Below are 27,910 nucleotides of genomic sequence, written 5' to 3'. Positions count from 1 at the left end.
AGTTTCATACTGGTTGCAATTATTCGTTTTATACGATGGAAAAACTGTTGTATTTATATTGTATTTTATGCTTCTGACGTTGACTTCTATGGCACTAACTATTCGATCTGGTGGAACAACGCCCTAGAGTGAAGCCTAGGTTGCCCGGAACATGGAAATGACCATTACTTTCACACTGTTTGCAAATATACATTATATACGATGGAAAAGCTGTTGTATTTATATTGTATTTTATGCTTCTGGCGTTGACTTCTTACGACCTAACTATTTAATCTGGTAGAGCACCGCCCTAGAGTGAAGCCTAGGTTGCTCGGAATGTAGAAATGACCATAACTTTCACACTGGTTGCAATTATTCGTTTTATACGATGGAAAAGCTGTTGTATTTATATTGTATTTTATGCCTCTGGCGTTGACTTCTTACGACCTAACTATTTAATCTGGTAGAGCACCGCCCTAGAGTGAATCCTAGGTTGCTCGGAATGTAGAAATGACCATAACTTTCATACTGGTTGCAATTATTCGTTTTATACGATGGGAAAGCTGTTGTATTTATATTGTATTTTATGCCTCTGGCGTTGACTTCTAAGGCCGTAGCTATTAGATGTGGTGGAGCAACGCCCTAGAGTGAAGCCTAGGTTGCCCGGAACGTAGAAATGACCATTACTTTCACACTGGTTGCAATTATTCCTGTTATATGATGGAAGCACTGTTGTATTTTTATTGTATTTTATGCTTCAGGCGTAGGCTTCTTTATCCGTAGCTATTCGATATGGTGGAGCACCGCCCTAGAGTGAAGCCTAGATTGCTCGGAACGTAGAAATGACCATTACTTTCACACTGTTTTCAATTATTGCTTTTATACGATGGAAAAGCTGTTGTATTTATTTTGTATTTTATGCTTCGGGCGTTGACTTCTAAGGCCCTAACTGTTTCATCTGGTGGAGCAACGCCCTAGAGTGAAGCCTCGGTTGCCCGGAACGTGGAATTGGCCATCACTTTCAAACTGGTTGCAATTATTCCAGTTATATGATGGAAACACTGTTGTATTTATATTGTATTTTATGCCTTTGGCGATGACTTCTAAGGCCGTAGCTATTAGATGTGGTGGAGCAACGCCCTAGTGTGGTGCCTAGGGTGCTCGGAACGTACAAATGACCATTACTTTCACACTGGTTGCAATTATTCGTTTTATACGATATAAAAGCTGTTGTATTTATATCATATTTTATGCTTCTGGCGTTGACTTCTAAGGCCCTAACTATTCGATCTGGTGGAACAACGCCCTAGAGTGAAGCCTAGGTTGCCTGGAACGTTGAACTGACCATCACTTTCACACGGGTTGCAATTATTCCTGTTATATGATGGAAACACTGTTGTATTTTTATTGCATTTTATGCCTTTGGCGATGACTTCTAAGGCCGTAGCTATTAGATGTGGTGGAGCAACGCCCTAGAGTGGTGCCTAGGGTGTTCGGAACGTAGAAATGACCATTACTTTCACACTGGTTGCAATTATTCGTTTTATACGATATAAAAGCTGTTGTATTTATATCGTATTTTATGCTTCTGGCGTTGACTTCTAAGGCCCTAACTATTCGATCTGGTGGAACAACGCCCTAGAGTGAAGCCTAGGTTGCCTGGAACGTTGAACTGACCATCACTTTCACACGGGTTGCAATTATTCCTGTTATATGATGGAAACACTGTTGTATTTTTATTGCATTTTATGCTTCGGGCGTTGACTTCTAAGGCCCTAACTATTCAATCTGTTGGAGCAACGCCCTAGGGTGATGCCTAGGTTGCTCGGAAAGTAGAAATGACCATAAGTTTCATACTGGTTGCAATTATTCGTTTTATACGATGGAAAAGCTGTTGTATTTATACTGTATTTTATGCTTCTGGCGTTGACTTCTAAGGCACTAACTATTCGATCTGGTGGAGCAACGCCCTAGAGTGAAGCCTAGGTTGCCCTGAATGTAGAATTGGCCATCACTTTCAAACTGGTTGCAATTATTCCTGTTATATGATGGAAACACTGTTGTATTTTTACTGCATTTTATGCTTCGGGCGCTGACTTCTAAGGCCCTAACTATTCAATCTGTTGGAGCAACGCCCTAGGGTGAAGCCTAGGTTGCTCGGAAAGTAGAAATGACCATAAGTTTCATACTGGTTGCAATTATTCGTTTTATACGATGGAAAAACTGTTGTATTTATATTGTATTTTATGCTTCTGACGTTGACTTCTATGGCACTAACTATTCGATCTGGTGGAACAACGCCCTAGAGTGAAGCCTAGGTTGCCCGGAACATGGAAATGACCATTACTTTCACACTGTTTGCAAATATACATTATATACGATGGAAAAGCTGTTGTATTTATATTGTATTTTATGCTTCTGGCGTTGACTTCTTACGACCTAACTATTTAATCTGGTAGAGCACCGCCCTAGAGTGAAGCCTAGGTTGCTCGGAATGTAGAAATGACCATAACTTTCACACTGGTTGCAACTATTCGTTTTATACGATGGAAAAGCTGTTGTATTTATATTGTATTTTATGCCTCTGGCGTTGACTTCTTACGACCTAACTATTTAATCTGGTAGGGCACCGCCCTAGAGTGAATCCTAGGTTGCTCGGAATGTAGAAATGACCATAACTTTCATACTGGTTGCAATTATTCGTTTTATACGATGGGAAAGCTGTTGTATTTATATTGTATTTTATGCCTCTGGCGTTGACTTCTAAGGCCGTAGCTATTAGATGTGGTGGAGCAACGCCCTAGAGTGAAGCCTAGGTTGCCCGGAACGTAGAAATGACCATTACTTTCACACTGGTTGCAATTATTCCTGTTATATGATGGAAGCACTGTTGTATTTTTATTGTATTTTATGCTTCAGGCGTAGGCTTCTTTATCCGTAGCTATTCGATATGGTGGAGCACCGCCCTAGAGTGAAGCCTAGATTGCTCGGAACGTAGAAATGACCATTACTTTCACACTGTTTTCAATTATTGCTTTTATACGATGGAAAAGCTGTTGTATTTATTTTGTATTTTATGCTTCGGGCGTTGACTTCTAAGGCCCTAACTGTTTCATCTGGTGGAGCAACGCCCTAGAGTGAAGCCTCGGTTGCCCGGAACGTGGAATTGGCCATCACTTTCAAACTGGTTGCAATTATTCCAGTTATATGATGGAAACACTGTTGTATTTATATTGTATTTTATGCCTTTGGCGATGACTTCTAAGGCCGTAGCTATTAGATGTGGTGGAGCAACGCCCTAGTGTGGTGCCTAGGGTGCTCGGAACGTACAAATGACCATTACTTTCACACTGGTTGCAATTATTCGTTTTATACGATATAAAAGCTGTTGTATTTATATCATATTTTATGCTTCTGGCGTTGACTTCTAAGGCCCTAACTATTCGATCTGGTGGAACAACGCCCTAGAGTGAAGCCTAGGTTGCCTGGAACGTTGAACTGACCATCACTTTCACACGGGTTGCAATTATTCCTGTTATATGATGGAAACACTGTTGTATTTTTATTGCATTTTATGCTTCGGGCGTTGACTTCTAAGGCCCTAACTATTCAATCTGTTGGAGCAACGCCCTAGGGTGATGCCTAGGTTGCTCGGAAAGTAGAAATGACCATAAGTTTCATACTGGTTGCAATTATTCGTTTTATACGATATAAAAGCTGTTGTATTTATATCGTATTTTATGCTTCTGGCGTTGACTTCTAAGGCCCTAACTATTCGATCTGGTGGAACAACGCCCTAGAGTGAAGCCTAGGTTGCCTGGAACGTTGAACTGACCATCACTTTCACACGGGTTGCAATTATTCCTGTTATATGATGGAAACACTGTTGTATTTTTATTGCATTTTATGCTTCGGGCGTTGACTTCTAAGGCCCTAACTATTCAATCTGTTGGAGCAACGCCCTAGGGTGATGCCTAGGTTGCTCGGAAAGTAGAAATGACCATAAGTTTCATACTGGTTGCAATTATTCGTTTTATACGATGGAAAAGCTGTTGTATTTATACTGTATTTTATGCTTCTGGCGTTGACTTCTAAGGCACTAACTATTCGATCTGGTGGAGCAACGCCCTAGAGTGAAGCCTAGGTTGCCCTGAATGTAGAATTGGCCATCACTTTCAAACTGGTTGCAATTATTCCTGTTATATGATGGAAACACTGTTGTATTTTTATTGCATTTTATGCTTCGGGCGTTGACTTCTAAGGCCCTAACTATTCAATCTGTTGGAGCAACGCCCTAGGGTGAAGCCTAGGTTGCTCGGAAAGTAGAAATGACCATAAGTTTCATACTGGTTGCAATTATTCGTTTTATACGATGGAAAAACTGTTGTATTTATATTGTATTTTATGCTTCTGACGTTGACTTCTATGGCACTAATTATTCGATCTGGTGGAACAACGCCCTAGAGTGAAGCCTAGGTTGCCCGGAACATGGAAATGACCATTACTTTCACACTGTTTGCAAATATACATTATATACGATGGAAAAGCTGTTGTATTTATATTGTATTTTATGCTTCTGGCGTTGACTTCTTACGACCTAACTATTTAATCTGGTAGAGCACCGCCCTAGAGTGAAGCCTAGGTTGCTCGGAATGTAGAAATGACCATAACTTTCACACTGGTTGCAATTATTCGTTTTATACGATGGAGAAGCTGTTGTATTTATATTGTATTTTATGCCTCTGGCGTTGACTTCTTACGACCTAACTATTTAATCTGGTAGAGCACCGCCCTAGAGTGAAGCCTAGGTTGCTCGGAATGTAGAAATGACCATAACTTTCATACTGGTTGCAATTATTCGTTTTATACGATGGAAAAACTGTTGTATTTATATTGTATTTTATGCTTCTGGCGTTGACTTCTAAGGCACTAACTATTCGATCTTGTGGAGCAACGCAATAGATTGATGCCTAGGTTGCCCGGAACGTAGAATTGGCCATCAATTTCAAACTGGTTGCAATTATACCTGTTATATGATGGAAACACTGCTGTATTTTTTTTGCATTTCATGCTTCGGGCGTTGACTTCTAAGGCCCTAACTATTCAGTCTGTTGGAGCAATGCCCTAGGGTGAAGCCCAACTTGCTCGGAAAGTAGAAATGACCATAAGTTTCATACTGGTTGCAATTATTCGTTTTATACGATGGAAAAGCTGTTGCATTTATATCGTATTTTATGCTTCTGGCGTTGACTTCTTAGGCCGTAACTATTCTTTCTGGTGGAGCAACGCCCTAGAGTGAAACCTATGTTGCCCGGAACGTAGAAATGACCATCACTTTCAAACTGCTTGCAATTATACCTGTTATATGATGGAAAAACTGTTTTATTTTTATTGCATTTTATCCTTCGGGCATTGACTTCTCAGGCCCTAACTATTCAATCTGGTGGGACAACGGCCTAGGGTGAAGCCTAGGTTGCCCGGAACGTAGAAATAACCATAACTTTTACACTGGTAGCAATTATTCGTTTTATACTATGGAAAAACTGTTGTATTTATATTGTATTTTATACATCTGGCGTTGACTTCTAAGGTACTAACTATTCGATGTAGTGGAGCAACGCCCTAGAGTGAAGCCTATATTGCCCGAAACGTGGAAATGACCATCACTTTCAAACTGGTTGCAATTATTCCTGTTATATGATGGAAGAACTGTTGTATTTTTATTGCATTTTAAGCTTCGGGCATTGACTTCTAAGGCCCTAACTATTCAATCTGTTGGAGCAACGCCCTAGGGTGAAGCCTAGGTTGCTCGGAAAGTAGAAATGACCATAAGTTTCATACTGGTTGCAATTATTCGTTTTATACGATGTAAAAAGCTGTTGTATTTATATTGTATTTAATGCTTCTGGCGTTGACTTCTAAGGTTCTAACTATTCGATCTGGTGGAGCAACGCCCTAGAGTGAACCCTAGGTTGCCCGGAACGTAGAATTGGCCATCACTTTCAAACTGCTTGCAATTATTCCTGTTATATGATGGAAAATCTGTTGTATTTTTATTGCATTTTATGCTTCGGGCATTGACTTCTAAGGCCCTAACTATTCAATCTGTTGGAGCACCGACCTAGGGTGAAGCCTAGGTTGCCCGGAAAGTAGAAATGACCATAGCTTACATACTTGATGCAATTATTCGTTTTATATGATGGAAAAACTGTTGTATTTATATTGTATTTTATGCTTCTGGCGTTCCCTTCTTAGGCCCTAACTATTCGATCTGGTGGAACAACGGCCTAGGGTGAAGCCTAGGTGCCCGGAACGTAGAAATAACCATAACTTTTACACTGGTAGCAATTATTCGTTTTATACTATGGAAAAACTGTTCTATTTATTTTGTATTTAATGCTTCGGGCGTTGACTTCTAAGGGCCTAACTATTCAATCTGTTGGAGCAATGCCCTAGGGTGAGGCCTAGCTTGCTCGGAAAGTAGAAATGACCATAAGTTTCATACTGGTTGCAATTATTCGTTTTATACGATGGAAAGGCTGTTGTATTTATATCGTGTTTTATGCTTCTGGCGTTGACTTCTTAGGCCGTAACTATTCGGTCTGGTGGAGCAACGCCCTGGTGTGAAACCTAGGTTGCCCGGAACGTAGAATTGGCCATCACTTTCAAACTGGTTGCAACTATTCCTGTTATATGATGGAAAAACTGTTGTATTTTTATTGCATTTTATGCTTCGGGCATTGACTTCTAAGGCCCTAACTATTCAATCTGGTGGTACAACGGCCTAGGGTGAAGCCTAGATTGCTCGGAAAGCAGATATGACCATAAGCTTCATACTGGTTGCATTTATTCGTTTTATACGATGGAAAAACTGTTGTATTTATATTGTATTTTGTGCTTCTGGCGTTGACTTCTAAGGCACTAGCTATTCGATCTGGTGGAGCAACGCCCTAGAGTGAAGCCTAGGTCGCCCGGAACGTAGAATTGGCCATCACTTTCAATCTGCTTGCAATTATACCTGTGATATGATGGATACACTGTTGTATTTTTATTGCATTTTATGCTTCGGGCGTTGACTTCTAAGGCCCTAACTATTCAATCTGTTGGACCAGCGACCTAGGGTGAAGCCTAGCTTGCTCGGAAAGTAGAAATGACCATAAGTTTCATACTGGTTGCAATTATTCGTTTTATACGATGGAAAAACTGTTGTATTTATATTGTATTTTATGCTTCTGGCGTTGACTTCTAAGGCACTAACTATTCGATCTTGTGGAGCAACGCAATAGATTGATGCCTAGGTTGCCCGGAACGTAGAATTGGCCATCAATTTCAAACTGGTTGCAATTATACCTGTTATATGATGGAAACACTGCTGTATTTTTTTTGCATTTTATGGTTCGGGCGTTGACTTCTAAGGCCCTAACTATTCAATCTGTTGGAGCAACGCCCTAGGGTGAAGCCTGTGTTGCTCGAAAAGTAGAAATGACCATAAGTTTCATTCTGGTTGCAATTATTCGTTTTATACGATGGAAAAACTGTTGTATTTATATTGTATTTTATGCTTCTGGCGTTGACTTCTAAGGCACTAACTATTCGATCTTGTGGAGCAACGCAATAGATTGATGCCTAGGTTGCCCGGAACGTAGAATTGGCCATCAATTTCAAACTGGTTGCAATTATACCTGTTATATGATGGAAACACTGCTGTATTTTTGTGGCATTTCATGCTTCGGGCGTTGACTTCTAAGGCCCTAACTATTCAGTCTGTTGGAGCAATGCCCTAGGGTGAAGCCCAACTTGCTCGGAAAGTAGAAATGACCATCACTTTCAAACTGCTTGCAATTATACCTGTTATATGATGGAAAAACTGTTGTATTTTTATTGCATTTTATCCTTCGGGCATTGACTTCTCAGGCCCTAACTATTCAATCTGGTGGGACAACGGCCTAGGGTGAAGCCTAGGTTGCCCGGAACGTAGAAATAACCATAACTTTTACACTGGTAGCAATTATTCGTTTTATACTATGGAAAAACTGTTGTATTTATATTGTATTTTATACATCTGGCGTTGACTTCTAAGGTACTAACTATTCGATGTAGTGGAGCAACGCCCTAGAGTGAAGCCTATATTGCCCGAAACGTGGAAATGACCATCACTTTCAAACTGGTTGCAATTATTCCTGTTATATGATGGAAAAACTGTTGTATTTTTATTGCATTTTAAGCTTCGGGCATTGACTTCTAAGGCCCTACCTATTCAATCTGTTGGAGCAACGCCCTAGGGTGAAGCCTAGGTTGCTCGGAAAGTAGAAATGACCATAAGTTTCATACTGGTTGCAATTATTCGTTTTATACGATGTAAAAAGCTGTTGTATTTATATTGTATTTAATGCTTCTGGCGTTGACTTCTACGGTACTAACTATTCGATCTGGTGGAGCAACGCCCTAGAGTGAACCCTAGGTTGCCCGGAACGTAGAATTGGCCATCACTTTCAAACTGCTTGCAATTATTCCTGTTATATGATGGAAAATCTGTTGTATTTTTATTGCATTTTATGCTTCGGGCATTGACTTCTAAGGCCCTAACCATTCAATCTGTTGGAGCACCGCCCTAGGGTGAAGCCTAGGTTGCCCGGAAAGTAGAAATGACCATAGCTTACATACTTGATGCAATTATTCGTTTTATATGATGGAAAAACTGTTGTATTTATATTGTATTTTATGCTTCTGGCGTTCCCTTCTTAGGCCCTAACTATTCGATCTGGTGGAACAACGGCCTAGGGTGAAGCCTAGGTGTCCCGGAACGTAGAAATAACCATAACTTTTACACTGGTAGCAATTATTCGTTTTATACTATGGAAAAACTGTTCTATTTATTTTGTATTTAATGCTTCGGGCGTTGACTTCTAAGGGCCTAACTATTCAATCTGTTGGAGCAATGCCCTAGGGTGAGGCCTAGCTTGCTCGGAAAGTAGAAATGACCATAAGTTTCATACTGGTTGCAATTATTCGTTTTATACGATGGAAAGGCTGTTGTATTTATATCGTGTTTTATGCTTCTGGCGTTGACTTCTAAGGCCGTAGCTATTAGATGTGGTGGAGCAACGCCCTAGAGTGAAGCCTAGGTTGCCCGGAACGTAGAAATGACCATTACTTTCACACTGGTTGCAATTATTCCTGTTATATGATGGAAGCACTGTTGTATTTTTATTGTATTTTATGCTTCAGGCGTAGGCTTCTTTATCCGTAGCTATTCGATATGGTGGAGCACCGCCCTAGAGTGAAGCCTAGATTGCTCGGAACGTAGAAATGACCATTACTTTCACACTGTTTTCAATTATTGCTTTTATACGATGGAAAAGCCGTTGTATTTATTTTGTATTTTATGCTTCGGGCGTTGACTTCTAAGGCCCTAACTGTTTCATCTGGTGGAGCAACGCCCTAGAGTGAAGCCTCGGTTGCCCGGAACGTGGAATTGGCCATCACTTTCAAACTGGTTGCAATTATTCCAGTTATATGATGGAAACACTGTTGTATTTATATTGTATTTTATGCCTTTGGCGATGACTTCTAAGGCCGTAGCTATTAGATGTGGTGGAGCAACGCCCTAGAGTGTTGCCTAGGGTGCTCGGAACGTAGAAATGACCATTACTTTCACACTGGTTGCAATTATTCGTTTTATACGATATAAAAGCTGTTGTATTTATATCGTATTTTATGCTTCTGGCGTTGACTTCTAAGGCCCTAACTATTCGATCTGGTGGAACAACGCCCTAGAGTGAAGCCTAGGTTGCCTGGAACGTTGAACTGACCATCACTTTCACACGGGTTGCAATTATTCCTGTTATATGATGGAAACACTGTTGTATTTTTATTGCATTTTATGCTTCGGGCGTTGACTTCTAAGGCCCTAACTATTCAATCTGTTGGAGCAACGCCCTAGGGTGATGCCTAGGTTGCTCGGAAAGTAGAAATGACCATAAGTTTCATACTGGTTGCAATTATTCGTTTTATACGATGGAAAAGCTGTTGTATTTATACTGTATTTTATGCTTCTGGCGTTGACTTCTAAGGCACTAACTATTCGATCTGGTGGAGCAACGCCCTAGAGTGAAGCCTAGGTTGCCCGGAACGTAGAATTGTCCGTCACTTTCAAACTGGTTGCAATTATTCCTGTTATATGATGGAAACACTGTTGTATTTTTATTGCATTTTATGCTTCGGGCGTTGACTTCTAAGGCCCTAACTATTCAATCTGTTGGAGCAACGCCCTAGGGTGAAGCCTAGGTTGCTCGGAAAGTAGAAATGACCATAAGTTTCATACTGGTTGCAATTATTCGTTTTATACGATGGAAAAACTGTTGTATTTATATTGTATTTTATGCTTCTGACGTTGACTTCTATGGCACTAACTATTCGATCTGGTGGAACAACGCCCTAGAGTGAAGCCTAGGTTGCCCGTAACATGGAAATGACCATTACTTTCACACTGTTTGCAAATATACATTATATACGATGGAAAAGCTGTTGTATTTATATTGTATTTTATGCTTCTGGCGTTGACTTCTTACGACCTAACTATTTAATCTGGTAGAGCACCGCCCTAGAGTGAAGCCTAGGTTGCTCGGAATGTAGAAATGACCATAACTTTCACACTGGTTGCAATTATTCGTTTTATACGATGGAAAAGCTGTTGTATTTATATTGTATTTTATGCCTCTGGCGTTGACTTCTTACGACCTAACTATTTAATCTGGTAGAGCACCGCCCTAGAGTGAAGCCTAGGTTGCTCGGAATGTAGAAATGACCATAACTTTCATACTGGTTGCAATTATTCGTTTTATACGATGGAAAAACTGTTTTATTTATATTGTATTTTATGCTTCTGGCGTTGACTTCTAAGGCACTAACTATTCGATCTTGTGGAGTAACGCAATAGATTGATGCCTAGGTTGCCCGGAACGTAGAATTGGCCATCAATTTCAAACTGGTTGCAATTATACCTGTTATATGATGGAAACACTGCTGTATTTTTTTTGCATTTCATGCTTCGGGCGTTGACTTCTAAGGCCCTAACTATTCAGTCTGTTGGAGCAATGCCCTAGGGTGAAGCCCAACTTGCTCGGAAGTAGAAATGACCATAAGTTTCATACTGGTTGCAGTTATTCGTTTTATACGATGGAAAAGCTGTTGCATTTATATCGTATTTTATGCTTCTGGCGTTGACTTCTTAGGCCGTAACTATTCTTTCTGGTGGAGCAACGCCCTAGAGTGAAACCTATGTTGCCCGGAACGTAGAAATGACCATCTCTTTCAAACTGCTTGCAATTATACCTGTTATATGATGGAAAAACTGTTGTATTTTTATTGCATTTTATCCTTCGGGCATTGACTTCTCAGGCCCTAACTATTCAATCTGGTGGGACAACGGCCTAGGGTGAAGCCTAGGTTGCCCGGAACGTAGAAATAACCATAACTTTTACACTGGTAGCAATTATTCGTTTTATACTATGGAAAAACTGTTGTATTTATATTGTATTTTATACATCTGGCGTTGACTTCTAAGGTACTAACTATTCGATTTAGTGGAGCAACGCCCTAGAGTGAAGCCTATATTGCCCGAAACGTGGAAATGACCATCACTTTCAAACTGGTTGCAATTATTCCTGTTATATGATGGAAGAACTGTTGTATTTTTTTGCATTTTAAGCTTCGGGCATTGACTTCTAAGGCCCTAACTATTCAATCTGTTGGAGCAACGCCCTAGGGTGAAGCCTAGGTTGCTCGGTAAGTAGAAATGACCATAAGTTTCATACTGGCTGCAATTATTCGTTTTATACGATGTAAAAAGCTGTTGTATTTATATTGTATTTAATGCTTCTGGCGTTGACTTCTAAGGTACTAACTATTCGATCTGGTGGAGCAACGCCCTAGAGTGAACCCTAGGTTGCCCGGAACGTAGAATTGGCCATCACTTTCAAACTGCTTGCAATTATTCCTGTTATATGATGGAAAATCTGTTGTATTTTTATTGCATTTTATGCTTCGGGCATTGACTTCTAAGGCCCTAACTATTCAATCTGTTGGAGCACCGCCCTGGGGTGAAGCCTAGGTTGCCCGGAAAGTAGAAATGACCATAGCTTACATACTTGATGCAATTATTCGTTTTATATGATGGAAAAACTGTTGTATTTATATTGTATTTTATGCTTCTGGCGTTCCCTTCTTAGGCCCTAACTATTCGATCTGGTGGAACAACGGCCTAGGGTGAAGCCTAGGTGTCCCGGAACGTAGAAATAACCATAACTTTTACACTGGTAGCAATTATTCGTTTTATACTATGGAAAAACTGTTCTATTTATTTTGTATTTAATGCTTCGGGCGTTGACTTCTAAGGGCCTAACTATTCAATCTGTTGGAGCAATGCCCTAGGGTGAGGCCTAGCTTGCTCGGAAAGTAGAAATGACCATAAGTTTCATACTGGTTGCAATTATTCGTTTTATACGATGGAAAGGCTGTTGTATTTATATCGTGTTTTATGCTTCTGGCGTTGACTTCTTAGGCCGTAACTATTCGGTCTGGTGGAGCAACGCCCTGGAGTGAAACCTAGGTTGCCCGGAACGTAGAATTGGCCATCACTTTCAAACTGGTTGCAACTATTCCTGATATATGATGGAAACACTGTTGTATTTTTTTTGCATTTTATGGTTCGGGCGTTGACTTCTAAGGCCCTGACTATTCAATCTGTTGGAGCAACACCCTAGGGTGAAGCCTAAGTAGCTAGGAAAGTAGAAATGACCATAAGTTTCATACTGGTTGCAATTATTCGTTTTATACGATGGAAAACCTGTTGTATTTATATTGTATTTTATGCTTCTGGCGTTGACTTCTAAGGCACTATCTATTCGATCTAGTGAAGCAAGGCCTTAGAGCGAAGCCTAGGTTGCCCGGAACGTAGAATTGGCCATCACTTTCAAACTGGTTGCAATTATTCCTGTTATATGATGGAAACACTGTTGTATTTTTTATTAATTTTATGGTTCGGGCGTTGACTTCTAAGGCCCTAACTATTCAAACTGTTGGAGCAACGCCCTAGGGTGAAGCCTAGATTGCTCGGAAAGTAGAAATGACCATAAGTTTCTTACTGGCTGCAAATATTCGTTTTATACGATGGAAAAATCGTTGTATTTATATTGTATTTTATGCTTCTGGCATTGACTTCTAAGGCACTAACTATTTGATCTGGTGGAGCAACGCCCTAGAGTGAAGCCTAGGTTGCCCGGAACGTAGAATTGTCCGTCACTTTCAAACTGGTTGCAATTATTCCTGTTATATGATGGATACACTGTTGTATTTTTATTGCATTTTATGCTTCGGGCGTTGACTTCTATGGCCGTAACTATTCGGTCTGGTGGAGCAACGCCCTGGAGTGAAACCTACGTTTCCCGGAACGTAGAATTGGCCATCACTTTCAAACTGGTTGCAATTATTCCTGATATATGATGGAAACACTGTTGTATTTTTTTTGCATTTTATGGTTCGGGCGTTGACTTCTAAGGCCCTAACTATTCAATCCGTTGGAGCAACGCCCTAGGGTGAAGCCTAGGTTTCTCGGAAAGTAGAAATGACCATAAGTTTCATACTGGTTGAAATTAATCGTTTTATACGATGGAAAAACTGTTGTATTTATATTGTATTTTATGCTTCTGGCGTTGACTTCTAAGGCTCTAACTATTCGATCTGGTGGAGCAACGCCCTAGAGTGAAGCCTAGGTTGCCCGGAACGTAGAATTGGCCATCAATTTCAAACTGGTTGCAATTATACCTGTTATATGATGGAAACACTACTGTATTTTTTTTGCATTTTATGCTTCGGGCGTTGACTTCTAAGGCCCTAACTATTCAGTCTGTTGGAGCAATGCCCTAGGGTGAAGCCCAACTTGCTCGGAAAGTAGAAATGACCATAAGTTTCATACTGGTTGCAATTATTCGTTTTATACGATGGAAAAGCTGTTGCATTTATATCGTATTTTATGCTTCTGGCGTTGACTTCTTAGGCCGTAACTATTCTTTCTGGTGGAGCAACGCCCTAGAGTGAAACCTATGTTGCCCGGAACGTAGAAATGACCATCACTTTCAAACTGCTTGCAATTATACCTGTTATATGATGGAAAAACTGTTGTATTTTTATTGCATTTTATCCTTCGGGCATTGACTTCTCAGGCCCTAACTATTCAATCTGGTGGGACAACGGCCTAGGGTGAAGCCTAGGTTGCCCGGTACGTAGAAATAACCATAACTTTTACACTGGTAGCAATTATTCGTTTTATAGTATGGAAAAACTGTTGTATTTATACTGTATTTTATACATCTGGCGTTGACTTCTAAGGTACTAACTATTCGATGTAGTGGAGCAACGCCCTAGAGTGAAGCCTATATTGCCCGGAACGTGGAAATGACCATCACTTTCAAACTGGTTGCAATTATTCCTGTTATATGATGGAAAAACTGTTGTATTTTTATTGCATTTTATGCTTCGGGCATTGACTTCTAAGGCCCTAACTATTCAATCTGGTGGTACAACGGCCTAGGGTGAAGCCTAGGTTGCTCGGAAAGCAGATATGACCATAAGCTTCATACTGGTTGCATTTATTCGTTTTATACGATGGAAAAACTGTTGTATTTATATTGTATTTTATGCTTCTGGCGTTGACTTCTAAGGCACTAGCTATTCGATCTGGTGGAGCAACGCCCTAGAGTGAAGCCTAGGTCGCCCGGAACGTAGAATTGGCCATCACTTTCAATCTGCTTGCAATTATACCTGTGATATGATGGATACACTGTTGTATTTTTATTGCATTTTATGCTTCGGGCGTTGACTTCTAAGGCCCTAACTATTCAATCTGTTGGACCAGCGACCTAGGGTGAAGCCTAGCTTGCTCGGAAAGTAGAAATGACCATAAGTTTCATACTGGTTGCAATTATTCGTTTTATACGATGGAAAAACTGTTGTATTTATATTGTATTTTATGCTTCTGGCGTTGACTTCTATAGCACTAACTATTCGATCTGGTGGAGCAACGCAATAGAGTGATGCCTAGGTTGCCCGGAACGTAGAATTGGCCATCAATTTCAAACTGGTTGCAATTATACCTGTTATATGATGGAAACACTGCTGTATTTTTTTTGCATTTTATGGTTCGGGCGTTGACTTCTAAGGCCCTAACTATTCAATCTGTTGGAGCACCGCCCTAGGGTGAAGCCTAGGTTGCCCGGAAAGTAGAAATAACCATAACTTTTACACTGGTAGCAATTATTCGTTTTATACTATGGAAAAACTGTTGTATTTATATTGTATTTTATACATCTGGCGTTGACTTCTAAGGTACTAACTATTCGATGTAGTGGAGCAACGCCCTAGAGTGAAGCCTATATTGCCCGAAACGTGGAAATGACCATCACTTTCAAACTGGTTGCAATTATTCCTGTTATATGATGGAAAAACTGTTGTATTTTTATTGCATTTTAAGCTTCGGGCATTGACTTCTAAGGTACTAACTATTCGATCTGGTGGAGCAACGCCCTAGAGTGAACCCTAGGTTGCCCGGAACGTAGAATTGGCCATCAGTTTCGAACTGCTTGCAATTATTCCTGTTATATGATGGAAAATCTGTTGTATTTTTATTGCATTTTATGCTTCGGGCATTGACTTCTAAGGCCCTAACTATTCAATCTGTTGGAGCACCGCCCTAGGGTGAAGCCTAGGTTGCCCGGAAAGTAGAAATGACCATAGCTTACATACTTGATGCAATTATTCGTTTTATATGATGGAAAAACTGTTGTATTTATATTGTATTTTATGCTTCTGGCGTTCCCTTCTTAGGCCCTAACTATTCGATCTGGTGGAACAACGGCCTAGGGTGAAGCCTAGGTGTCCCGGAACGTAGAAATAACCATAACTTTTACACTGGTAGCAATTATTCGTTTTATACTATGGAAAAACTGTTCTATTTATTTTGTATTTAATGCTTCGGGCGTTGACTTCTAAGGGCCTAACTATTCAATCTGTTGGAGCAATGCCCTAGGGTGAGGCCTAGCTTGCTCGGAAAGTAGAAATGACCATAAGTTTCATACTGGTTGCAATTATTCGTTTTATACGATGGAAAGGCTGTTGTATTTATATCGTGTTTTATGCTTCTGGCGTTGACTTCTTAGGCCGTAACTATTCGGTCTGGTGGAGCAACGCCCTGGAGTGAAACCTAGGTTGCCCGGAACGTAGAATTGGCCATCACTTTCAAACTGGTTGCAACTATTCCTGATATATGATGGAAACACTGTTGTATTTTTTTTGCATTTTATGGTTCGGGCGTTGACTTCTAAGGCCCTGACTATTCAATCTGTTGGAGCAACACCCTAGGGTGAAGCCTAAGTAGCTAGGAAAGTAGAAATGACCATAAGTTTCATACTGGTTGCAATTATTCGTTTTATACGATGGAAAACCTGTTGTATTTATATTGTATTTTATGCTTCTGGCGTTGACTTCTAAGGCACTATCTATTCGATCTAGTGAAGCAACGCCTTAGAGTGAAACCTATGTTGCCCGGAACGTAGAAATGACCATCACTTTCAAACTGCTTGCAATTATACCTGTTATATGATGGAAAAACTGTTGTATTTTTATTGCATTTTATCCTTCGGGCATTGACTTCTCAGGCCCTCACTATTCAATCTGGTGGGACAACGGCCTAGGGTGAAGCCTAGGTTGCCCGGTACGTAGAAATAACCATAACTTTTACACTGGTAGCAATTATTCGTTTTATAGTATGGAAAAACTGTTGTATTTATACTGTATTTTATACATCTGGCGTTGACTTCTAAGGTACTAACTATTCGATGTAGTGGAGCAACGCCCTAGAGTGAAGCCTATATTGCCCGGAACGTGGAAATGACCATCACTTTCAAACTGGTTGCAATTATTCCTGTTATATGATGGAAAAACTGTTGTACTTATATTGTATTTTATGCTTCTGGCGTTGACTTCTAAGGCACTAGCTATTCGATCTGGTGGAGCAACGCCCTAGAGTGAAGCCTAGGTCGCCCGGAACGTAGAATTGGCCATCACTTTCAATCTGCTTGCAATTATACCTGTGATACGATGGATACACTGTTGTATTTTTATTGCATTTTATGCTTCGGGCGTTGACTTCTAAGGCCCTAACTATTCAATCTGTTGGACCAGCGACCTAGGGTGAAGCCTAGCTTGCTCGGAAAGTAGAAATGACCATAAGTTTCATACTGGTTGCAATTATTCGTTTTATACCATGGAAAAACTGTTGTATTTATATTGTATTTTATGCTTCTGGCGTTGACTTCTATAGCACTAACTATTCGATCTGGTGGAGCAACGCCCTAGGGTGAAGCCTGTGTTGCTCGGAAAGTAGAAATGACCATAAGTTTCATTCTGGTTGCAATTATTCGTTTTATACGATGGAAAAACTGTTGTACTTATATTGTATTTTATGCTTCTGGCGTTGACTTCTAAGGCACTATCTATTCGATCTGGTGGAGCAACGCCCTAGAGCGAAGCCTAGGTTGCCTGGAACGTAGAATTGTCCGTCACTTTCAAACTGGTTGCAATTATTCCTGTTATATGATGGAAACACTGTTGTATTTTTTTTGCATTTTATGGTTCGGGCGTTGACTTCTAAGGCCCTAACCATTCAATCTGTTGGAGCAACGCCCTAGGGTGAAGCCTAGGTTGCTCGGAAAGTAGAAATGACCATAAGTTTCATACTGGTTGCAATTATTCGTCTTATACGATAGAAAAACTGTTGTATTTATATTGTGTTTTAGGCTTCTGGCGTTGACTTCTAAAGCACTAACTCTTCGATCTGGTGGAGCAACGACCTAGACTGAAGCCTAGGTTGCCCGGAACGTAGAATTGGCCATCAGTTTCAAACTGGTTGCAATTATTCCTGTTATATGATGGATACAGTGTTGTATTTTTATTGCATTTTATGCTTCGGGCGTTGACTTCTAAGGCCCTAACTATTCAATCTGTTGGAGCAACGCCCTAGGGTGAAGCCTAGCTTGCTCGGAAAGTAGAAATGACCATAAGTTTCATAGTGGTTGCAATTATTCGTTTTATACGATGGAAGAACTGTTGTATTTATATTGTATTTTATGCTTCTGGCGTTGACCTCTAAGGCACTGACAATTCGATCTGGTGGAGCAACACAATAGTGTGATGCCTAGGTTGCCCGGAACGTAGAATTGGCCATCAATTTCAAACTGGTTGCAATTATACCTGTTATATGATGGAAACACTGCTGTATTTTTTTTGCATTTTATGGTTCGGGCGTTAACTTCTAAGGCCCTAACTATTCAATCCGTTGGAGCAACGCCCTAGGGTGAAGCCTAGGTTGCTCGGAAAGTAGAAATGACCATTAGTTTCATACTGGTTGCAATTATTCGTTTTATACGATGGAAAAACTGTTGTATTTATTTTGTATTTTATGCTTCTGGCGTTGACTTCTAAGGCACTAACTATTCGATCTCGTGGAGCAACGCCCTAGAGTGAAGCCGACGTTGCCCGGAAAGGAGAAATGACCATCACTTTCAAACTGGTTGCAATTAATCCTTTTATACGATGGAAACACTGCTGTATTTTTTTTGCATTTTATGGTTCGGGCGTTGACTTCTAAGGCCCTAACTATTCAATCTGTTGGAGCAACGCCCTAGGGTGAAGCCTAGGTTGCTCGGAAAGTAGAAATGTCCATAAGTTTCATACTGGTTGCAATTATTCGTGTTATACGATTTAAAACTGTTGTATTTATATTGTATTTGATGCTTCTGGCGTTGACTTCTAAGGCACTAACTATTCGATCTGGTGGAGCAACGCCCTAGAGTGAAGCCTAGGTTGCCCGGAACGTAGAATTGGCCATCACTTTCAAACTGGTTGCAATTATTCCTGTTATATGATGGAAACACTGTTGTATTTTTATTGCATTTTATGCTTCGGGCGTTGACTTCTAAGGCCCTAACTATTCAATCTGTTGGAGCAACGCCCTAGGGTGATGCCTAGGTTGCTCGGAAAGTAGAAATGACCATAAGTTTTATACTGGTTGCAATTATTCGTTTTATACGATGGAAAAGCTGTTGTATTTATACTGCATTTTATGCTTCTGGCGTTGACTTCTAAGGCACTAACTATTCGATCTGGTGGAGCAACGCCCTAGAGTGAAGCCTAGGTTGCCCTGAATGTAGAATTGGCCATCACTTTCAAACTGGTTGCAATTATTCCTGTTATATGATGGAAACACTGTTGTATTTTTATTGCATTTTATGCTTCGGGCGTTGACTTCTAAGGCCCTAACTATTCAATCTGTTGGAGCAACGCCCTAGGGTGAAGCCTAGGTTGCTCGGAAAGTAGAAATGACCATAAGTTTCCTACTGGTTGCAATTATTCGTTTTATACGATGGAAAAGCTGTTGTATTTATACTGTATTTTATGCTTCTGGCGTTGACTTCTAAGGCACTAACTATTCGATCTGGTGGAGCAACGGCCTAGAGTGAAGCCTAGGTTGCCCTGAATGTAGAATTGGCCATCACTTTCAGACTGGTTGCAATTATTCCTGTTATATGATGGAACCACTGTTGTATCTTTATTGCATTTTATGCTTCTGGCGTTGACTTCTATAGCACTAACTATTCGATCTTGTGGAGCAACGCAATAGATTGATGCCTACGTTGCCCGGAACGTAGAATTGGCCATCAATTTCAAACTGGTTGCAATTATACCTGTTATATGATGGAAACACTGCTGTATTTTTTTTGCATTTTATGCTTCGGGCGTTGACTTCTAAGGCCCTAACTATTCAGTCTGTTGGAGCAATGCCCTAGGGTGAAGCCCAACTTGCTCGGAAAGTAGAAATGACCATAAGTTTCATACTGGTTGCAATTATTCGTTTTATACGATGGAAAAGCTGTTGCATTTATATCGTATTTTATGCTTCTGGCGTTGACTTCTTAGGCCATAACTATTCTTTCTCGTGGAGCAACGCCCTAGAGTGAAACCTATGTTGCCCGGAACGTAGAAATGACCATCACTTTCAAACTGCTTGCAATTATACCTGTTATATGATGGAAAAACTGTTGTGTTTTTATTGCATTTTATCCTTCGGGCATTGACTTCTCAGGCCCTAACTATTCAATCTGGTAGGACAACGGCCTAGGGTGAAGCCTAGGTTGCCCGGAACGTAGAAATAACCATAACTTTTACACTGGTAGCAATTATTCGTTTTATACTATGGAAAAACTGTTGTATTTATATTGTATTTTATACATCTGGCGTTGACTTCTAAGGCCCTAACTGTTCAATCTGGTGGTACAACGGCCTAGGGTGAAGCCTAGCTTGCTCGGAAAGTAGAAATGACCATAAGTTTCATACTGGTTGCAATTATTCGTTTTATACGATGGAAAAACTGTTGTATTTATATTGTATTTTATGCTTCTGGCGTTGACTTCTATGGCACTAACTATTCGATCTGGTGGAACAACGCCCTAGAGTGAAGCCTAGGTTGCCCGGAACATGGAAATGACCATTACTTTCACACTGTTTGCAAATATACATTATATACGATGGAAAAGCTGTTGTATTTATATTGTATTTTATGCTTCTGGCGTTGACTTCTTACGACCTAACTATTTAATCTGGTAGAGCACCGCCCTAGAGTGAAGCCTAGGTTGCTCGGAATGTAGAAATGACCATAACTTTCACACTGGTTGCAATTATTCGTTTTATACGATGGAAAAGCTGTTGTATTTATATTGTATTTTATGCCTCTGGCGTTGACTTCTAAGGCCGTAGCTATTAGATGTGGTGGAGCAACGCCCTAGAGTGACGCCTAGGGTGCTCGGAACGTAGAAATGACCATTACTTTCACACTGTTTGCAATTATTCCTTTTATACGATGGAAAAGCCGTTGTACTTATTTTGTATTTTATGCTTCGGGCGTTGACTTCTAAGGACCTAACTGTTTCATCTGGTGGAGCAACGCCCTAGGGTGAAGCCTCGGTTGCCCGGAACGTAGAATTGGCCATCACTTTCAAACTGGTTGCAATTATTCCTGTTATATGATGGAAACACTGTTGAATTTATATTGTATTTTATGCCCCTGGCGATGACTTCTATGGCCGCAGCTGTTAGGTGTGGTGGAGCAACGCCCTAGAGTGGTGCCTAGGGTGCTGGGAACGTAGAAATGACCATTACTTTCACACTGGTTGCAATTATTCGTTTTATGCGATGGAAAAGCTGTTGTATTTATATCGTATTTTATGCTTCTGGCGTTGACTTCTAAGGCCCTAACTATTCGATATGGCGGAGCACCGCCCTAGAGTGAAGCCTAGATTGCTCGGAACGTAGAAATGACCATTACTTTCACACTGTTTTCAATTATTGCTTTTATACGATGGAAAAGCTGTTGTATTTATTTTGTATTTTATGCTTCGGGCGTTGACTTCTAAGGCCCTAACTGTTTCATCTGGTGGAGCAACGCCCTAGAGTGAAGCCTCGGTTGCCCGGAACGTGGAATTGGCCATCACTTTCAAACTGATTGCAATTATTCCAGTTATATGATGGAAACACTGTTGTATTTATATTGTATTTTATGCCTTTGGCGATGACTTCTAAGGCCGTAGCTATTAGATGTGGTGGAGCAACTCCCTAGAGTGGTGCCTAGGGTGCTCGGAACGTAGAAATGACCATTACCTTCACACTGGTTGCAATTATTCGTTTTATACGATATAAAAGCTGTTGTATTTATATCGTATTTTATGCTTCTGGCGTTGACTTCTAAGGCCCTAACTATTCGATCTTGTGGAACAACGCCCTAGAGTGAAGCCTAGGTTGCCTGGAACGTTGAACTGACCATCACTTTCACACGGGTTGCAATTATTCCTGTTATAGGATGGAAAGACTGTTGTATTTTTATTGCATTTTATGCTTCGGGCGTTGACTTCTAAGGCCCTAACTATTCAATCTGCTGGAGCAACGCCCTAGGGTGAAGCCTAGGTTGCTCGGAAAGTAGAAGTGACTATAAGTTTCATACTGGTTGCAATTATTCGTTTTATACGATGGAAAAACTGTTGTATTTTTATTGCATTTTATGGTTCTGGCGTTCACTTCTTAGGGCCTAACTATTCGATCTGGTGGAACAACGGCCTAGGGTGAAGCCTAGGTTTCCCGGAACGTAGAAATGACCATTGCTTGCACACTGTTTGCAATTATTCCTTTTATACGATGGAAAACTGTTGTATTTATATCGTATTTTATGCTTCTGGCGTTGATTTCTAAGGACCTAACTATTCGATCTGGCGGAGCAACGCCCTAGAGTGAAGCCTAGGTTGCTCGGAATGTAGAAATGTCCATAACTTTCACACTGGTTGCAATTATTCGTTTTATACGATGGAAAAACTGTCGCATCTTTATCGTATTTTATGCTTCTGGCGTTGACTTCTTAGGCCGTAACTATACGATCTGGAGGAGCAACGCCCGGGAGTGAAACCTAGGCTGCCCGGAACGTAGAAGTGACCATAACTTTTACACTGGTAGCAATCATTCGTTTTAAACAATGGAAAAACTGTTCTATTTATTTTGAATTTAATGCTTCGGGCGTTGACTTCTAAGGCCCTAACTGTCTGATCTGGTGGAGCAACGCCCTAGTGTGAAGCCTAGGTGGTCCGGAACGTAGGAATGACCATAACTTTTACACTGGTAGCAATTATTCGTTTTATACAATGGAAAAACCGTTCTATTTATTTTGTGTTTTATGCTTCGGGCGTTGACTTCTAAGGCCCTAACTGTATGATCTGGTGGAGCAACGCCCTAGTGTGAAACCTAGGTTGCCCGGAACTTAGAAATGACCATAACCTTAACACTGGTTGCTATTATTCGTTTTATATGATGGAAAAACTGTTATATTTATATTGTATTTTATGCTTCTGGCGTTGACTTCTGAGGCCGTTGCTATTCGATGTGGTGGAAGAACGCCATAGAGTGAAGCCTAGGTAGCCCGGACGTAGAAATGACCATAACTTTCACACTGGTTGATATTATTCGTTCTATACGATGGAAAAACAGTTATATTTATATTGTATTTTATGCTTCAGGCGTAGACTTCTAAGGCCGTAGCTATTCGATATGTTGGAGCACCGCCCTAGAGTGAAGCCTAGGTTGCTCGGAACGTAGAAATGACCACTACCTTCACACTGTTTGCAATTATTCATTTAATACATTGGAAATGCTGTTTTATTTATATCGTATTTTATGATCCGGGCCTTGACTTCCTAGGCCCTAACATTTCGATCTGGTGGAGCAACGCCCTAGAGTGGAGCCTAGGTTGCCCGGAACGTAGAAATGACCATTACTTTCACACTGTTTGCAATTATTCCTTTTATACGATGGAAAAGCTGTTGTATTTATATCGTATTTTATGCTTCTGGCGTTGACTTCTAAGGTACTAACTATTCGATCTAGTGGAGCAACGCCCTAGAGTGAAGCCTATGTTGCCCGGAACGTAGAAATGACCATCACTTTCACACTGTTTGCAAATATACATTATATACGATGGAAAAGCTGTTGTATTTCTATTGTATTTTATGCTTCTGGCGTTGACTTCTTACGACCTAACTATTTAATCTGGTAGAGCACCGCCCTAGAGTGAAGCCTAGGTTGCTCGGAATGTAGAAATGACCATAACTTCCACACTGGTTGCAATTATTCGTTTTATACGATGGAAAAGCTGTTGTATTTATATCGTATTTTATGCTTCTGGCGTTGACCTCTTAGGCCCTAACTATTCGATCTGGTGGAACAACGCCCTAGAGTGAAGCCTAGGTTGCCCGGAACATGGAAATGACCATTACTTTCACGCTGTTTGCAAATATACATTATATACGATGGAAAAGCTGTTGTATTTATATTGTATTTTATGCTTCTGGCGTTGACTTGTTACGACCTAACTATTTAATCTGGTAGAGCACCGCCCTAGAGTGAAGCCTAGGTTGCCCGGAATGTAGAAATGACCATAACTTTCACACTGGTTGCAATTATTCGTTTTATACGATGGAAAAGCTGTTGTATTTATATTGTATTTTATGCCTCTGGCGTTGACTTCTAAGGCCGTAGCTATTAGATGTGGTGGAGCAACTCCCTAGAGTGAAGCCTAGGTTGCCCGGAACGTAGAAATGACCATTACTTTCACACTGGTTGCAATTATTCCTGTTATATGATGGAAGCACTGTTGTATTTTTATTGTATTTTATGCTTCAGGCGTAGGCTTCTTAATCCGTAGCTATTCGATATGGTGGAGCACCGCCCTAGAGTGAAGTCTAGATTGCTCGGAACGTAGAAATGACCATTACTTTCACACTGTTTTCAATTATTGCTTTTATACGATGGAAAAGCTGTTGTATTTATTTTGTATTTTATGCCTCGGGCGTTGACTTCTAAGGCCCTAACTGTTTCATCTGGTGGAGCAACGCCCTAGAGTGAAGCCTCGGTTGCCCGGAACGTGGAAATGGCCATCACTTTCAAACTGGTTGCAATTATTCCAGTTATATGATGGAAACACTGTTGTATTTATATTGTATTTTATGCCTTTGGCGATGACTTCTAAGGCCGTAGCTATTAGATGTGGTGGAGCAACGCCCTAGAGTGGTGCCTAGGGTGCTCGGAACGTAGAAATGACCATTACTTTCACACTGGTTGCAATTATTAGTTTTATACGATATAAAAGCTGTTGTATTTATATCGTATTTTATGCTTCTGGCGTTGACTCCTAAGGCCCTAACTATTCGATCTGGTGGAACAACGCCCTAGAGTGAAGCCTAGGTTGCCTGGAACGTTGAACTGACCATCACTTTCACAAGGGTTGCAATTATTCCTGTTATAGGATGGAAAGACTGTTGTATTTTTATTGCATTTTATGCTTCGGGCGTTAACTTCTAAGGCCCTAACTATTCAATCTGTTGGAGCAACGCCCTAGGGTGAAGCCTAGGTTGCTCGGAAAGTAGAAATGACCATAAGTTTCATACTGGTTGCAATTATTCGTTTTATACGATGGAAAAACTGTTGTATTTTTATTGCATTTTATGGTTCTGGCGTTCACTTCTTAGGGCCTAACTATTCGATCTGGTGGAACAACGGCCTAGGGTGAAGCCTAGGTTTCCCGGAACGTAGAAATGACCATTGCTTGCACACTGTTTGCAATTATTCCTTTTATACGATGGAAAACTGTTGTATTTATATCGTATTTTATGCTTCTGGCGTTGATTTCTAAGGACCTAACTATTCGATCTGGCGGAGCAACGCCCTAGAGTGAAGCCTAGGTTGCTCGGAATGTAGAAATGACCATAACTTTCACACTGGTTGCAATTATTCGTTTTATACGATGGAAAAAGTGTCGCATCTTTATCGTATTTTATGCTTCTGGCGTTGACTTCTTAGGCCGTAACTATACGATCTGGAGGAGCAACGCCCGGGAGTGAAACCTAGGCTGCCCGGAACGTAGAAGTGACCATAACTTTTACACTGGTAGCAATCATTCGTTTTAAACAATGGAAAAACTGTTCTATTTATTTTGAATTTAATGCTTCGGGCGTTGACTTCTAAGGCCCTAACTGTCTGATCTGGTGGAGCAACGCCCTAGTGTGAAGCCTAGGTGGTCCGGAACGTAGGAATGACCATAACTTTTACACTGGTAGCAATTATTCGTTTTATACAATGGAAAAACCGTTCTATTTATTTTGTGTTTTATGCTTCGGGCGTTGACTTCTAAGGCCCTAACTGTATGATCTGGTGGAGCAACGCCCTAGTGTGAAACCTAGGTTGCCCGGAACTTAGAAATGACCATAACCTTAACACTGGTTGCTATTATTCGTTTTATATGATGGAAAAACTGTTATATTTATATTGTATTTTATGCTTCTGGCGTTGACTTCTGAGGCCATTGCTATTCGATGTGGTGGAAGAACGCCATAGAGTGAAGCCTAGGTAGCCCGGACGTAGAAATGACCATAACTTTCACACTGGTTGATATTATTCGTTCTATACGATGGAAAAACTGTTATATTTATATTGTATTTTATGCTTCAGGCGTAGACTTCTAAGGCCGTAGCTATTCGATATGTTGGAGCACCGCCCTAGAGTGAAGCCTAGGTTGCTCGGAACGTAGAAATGACCACTACCTTCACACTGTTTGCAATTATTCATTTAATACATTGGAAATGCTGTTTTATTTATATCGTATTTTATGATCCGGGCCTTGACTTCTTAGGCCCTAACATTTCGATCTGGTGGAGCAACGCCCTAGAGTGGAGCCTAGGTTGCCCGGAACGTAGAAATGACCATTACTTTCACACTGTTTGCAATTATTCCTTTTATACGATGGAAAAGCTGTTGTATTTATATCGTATTATATGCTTCTGGCGTTGACTTCTAAGGTACTAACTATTCGATCTAGTGGAGCAACGCCCTAGAGTGAAGCCTATGTTGCCCGGAACGTAGAAATGACCATCACTTTCACACTGTTTGCAAATATACATTATATACGATGGAAAAGCTGTTGTATTTATATTGTATTTTATGCTTCTGTCGTTGACTTCTTACGACCTAACTATTTAATCTGGTAGAGCACCGCCCTAGAGTGAAGCCTAGGTTGCTCGGAATGTAGAAATGACCATAACTTTCACACTGGTTGCAATTATTCGCTTTATACGATGGAAAAGCTGTTGTATTTATATTGTATTTTGTGCCTCTGGCGTTGACTTCTAAGGCCGTAGCTATTAGATGTGGTGGAGCAACGCCCTAGAGTGACGCCTAGGGTGCTCGGAACGTAGAAATGACCATAACGTCCACACTGGTTGCAATTATTCGTTTTATACGATGGAAAAGCTGTTGTATTTATATCGTATTTTATGCTTCTGGCGTTGACCTCTTAGGCCCTAACTATTCGATCTGGTGGAACAAAGCCCTAGAGTGAAGCCTAGGTTGCCCGGAACATGGAAATGACCATTACTTTCACACTGTTTGCAAATATACATTATATACGATGGAAAAGCTGTTGTATTTATATTGTATTTCATGCTTCTGGCGTTGACTTCTTACGACCTAACTATTTAATCTAGTAGAGCACCGCCCTAGAGTGAAGCCTAGGTTGCTCGGAATGTAGAAATGACCATAACTTTCACACTGGTTGCAATTATTCGTTTTATACGATGGAAAAGCTGTTGTATTTATATTGTATTTTATGCCTCTGGCGTTGACTTCTAAGGCCGTAGCTATTAGATGTGGTGGAGCAACGCCCTAGAGTGAAGCCTAGGTTGCCCGGAACGTAGAAATGACCATTGCTTTCACACTGGTTGCAATTATTCCTGTTATATGATGGAAAAGCTGTTGTATTTTTATTGCATTTTATGCATCGGGCATTGACTTCTAAGGCCCTAACTATTCAGTCTGTTGGAGCAACGCCCTAGGGTGAAGCCTAGGTTGCCCGGAAAGTAGAAATGACCATAACTTTTATACTGGTTGCAATTATTCCTGTTATATGATGGAAGCACTGTTGTATTTTTATTGTATTTTATGCTTCAGGCGTAGGCTTCTTAATCCGTAGCTATTCGATATGGTGGAGCACCGCCCTAGAGTGAAGCCTAGATTGCTCGGAACGTAGAAATGACCATTACTTTCACACTGTTTTCAATTATCGCTTTTATACGATGGAAAAGCTGTTGTATTTATTTTGTATTTTATGCTTCGGGCGTTGACCTCTAAGGCCCTAACTGTTTCATCTGGTGGAGCAACGCCCTAGAGTGAAGCCTCGGTTGCCCGGAACGTGGAATTGGCCATCACTTTCAAACTGGTTGCAATTATTCCA

This window comes from Calliopsis andreniformis, unplaced genomic scaffold, assembly GCF_051401765.1.
Source record: "Calliopsis andreniformis isolate RMS-2024a unplaced genomic scaffold, iyCalAndr_principal scaffold0008, whole genome shotgun sequence".
Taxonomy (NCBI): domain Eukaryota; kingdom Metazoa; phylum Arthropoda; class Insecta; order Hymenoptera; family Andrenidae; genus Calliopsis; species Calliopsis andreniformis.
Note: the sequence above shows the minus strand (reverse complement) of the source record.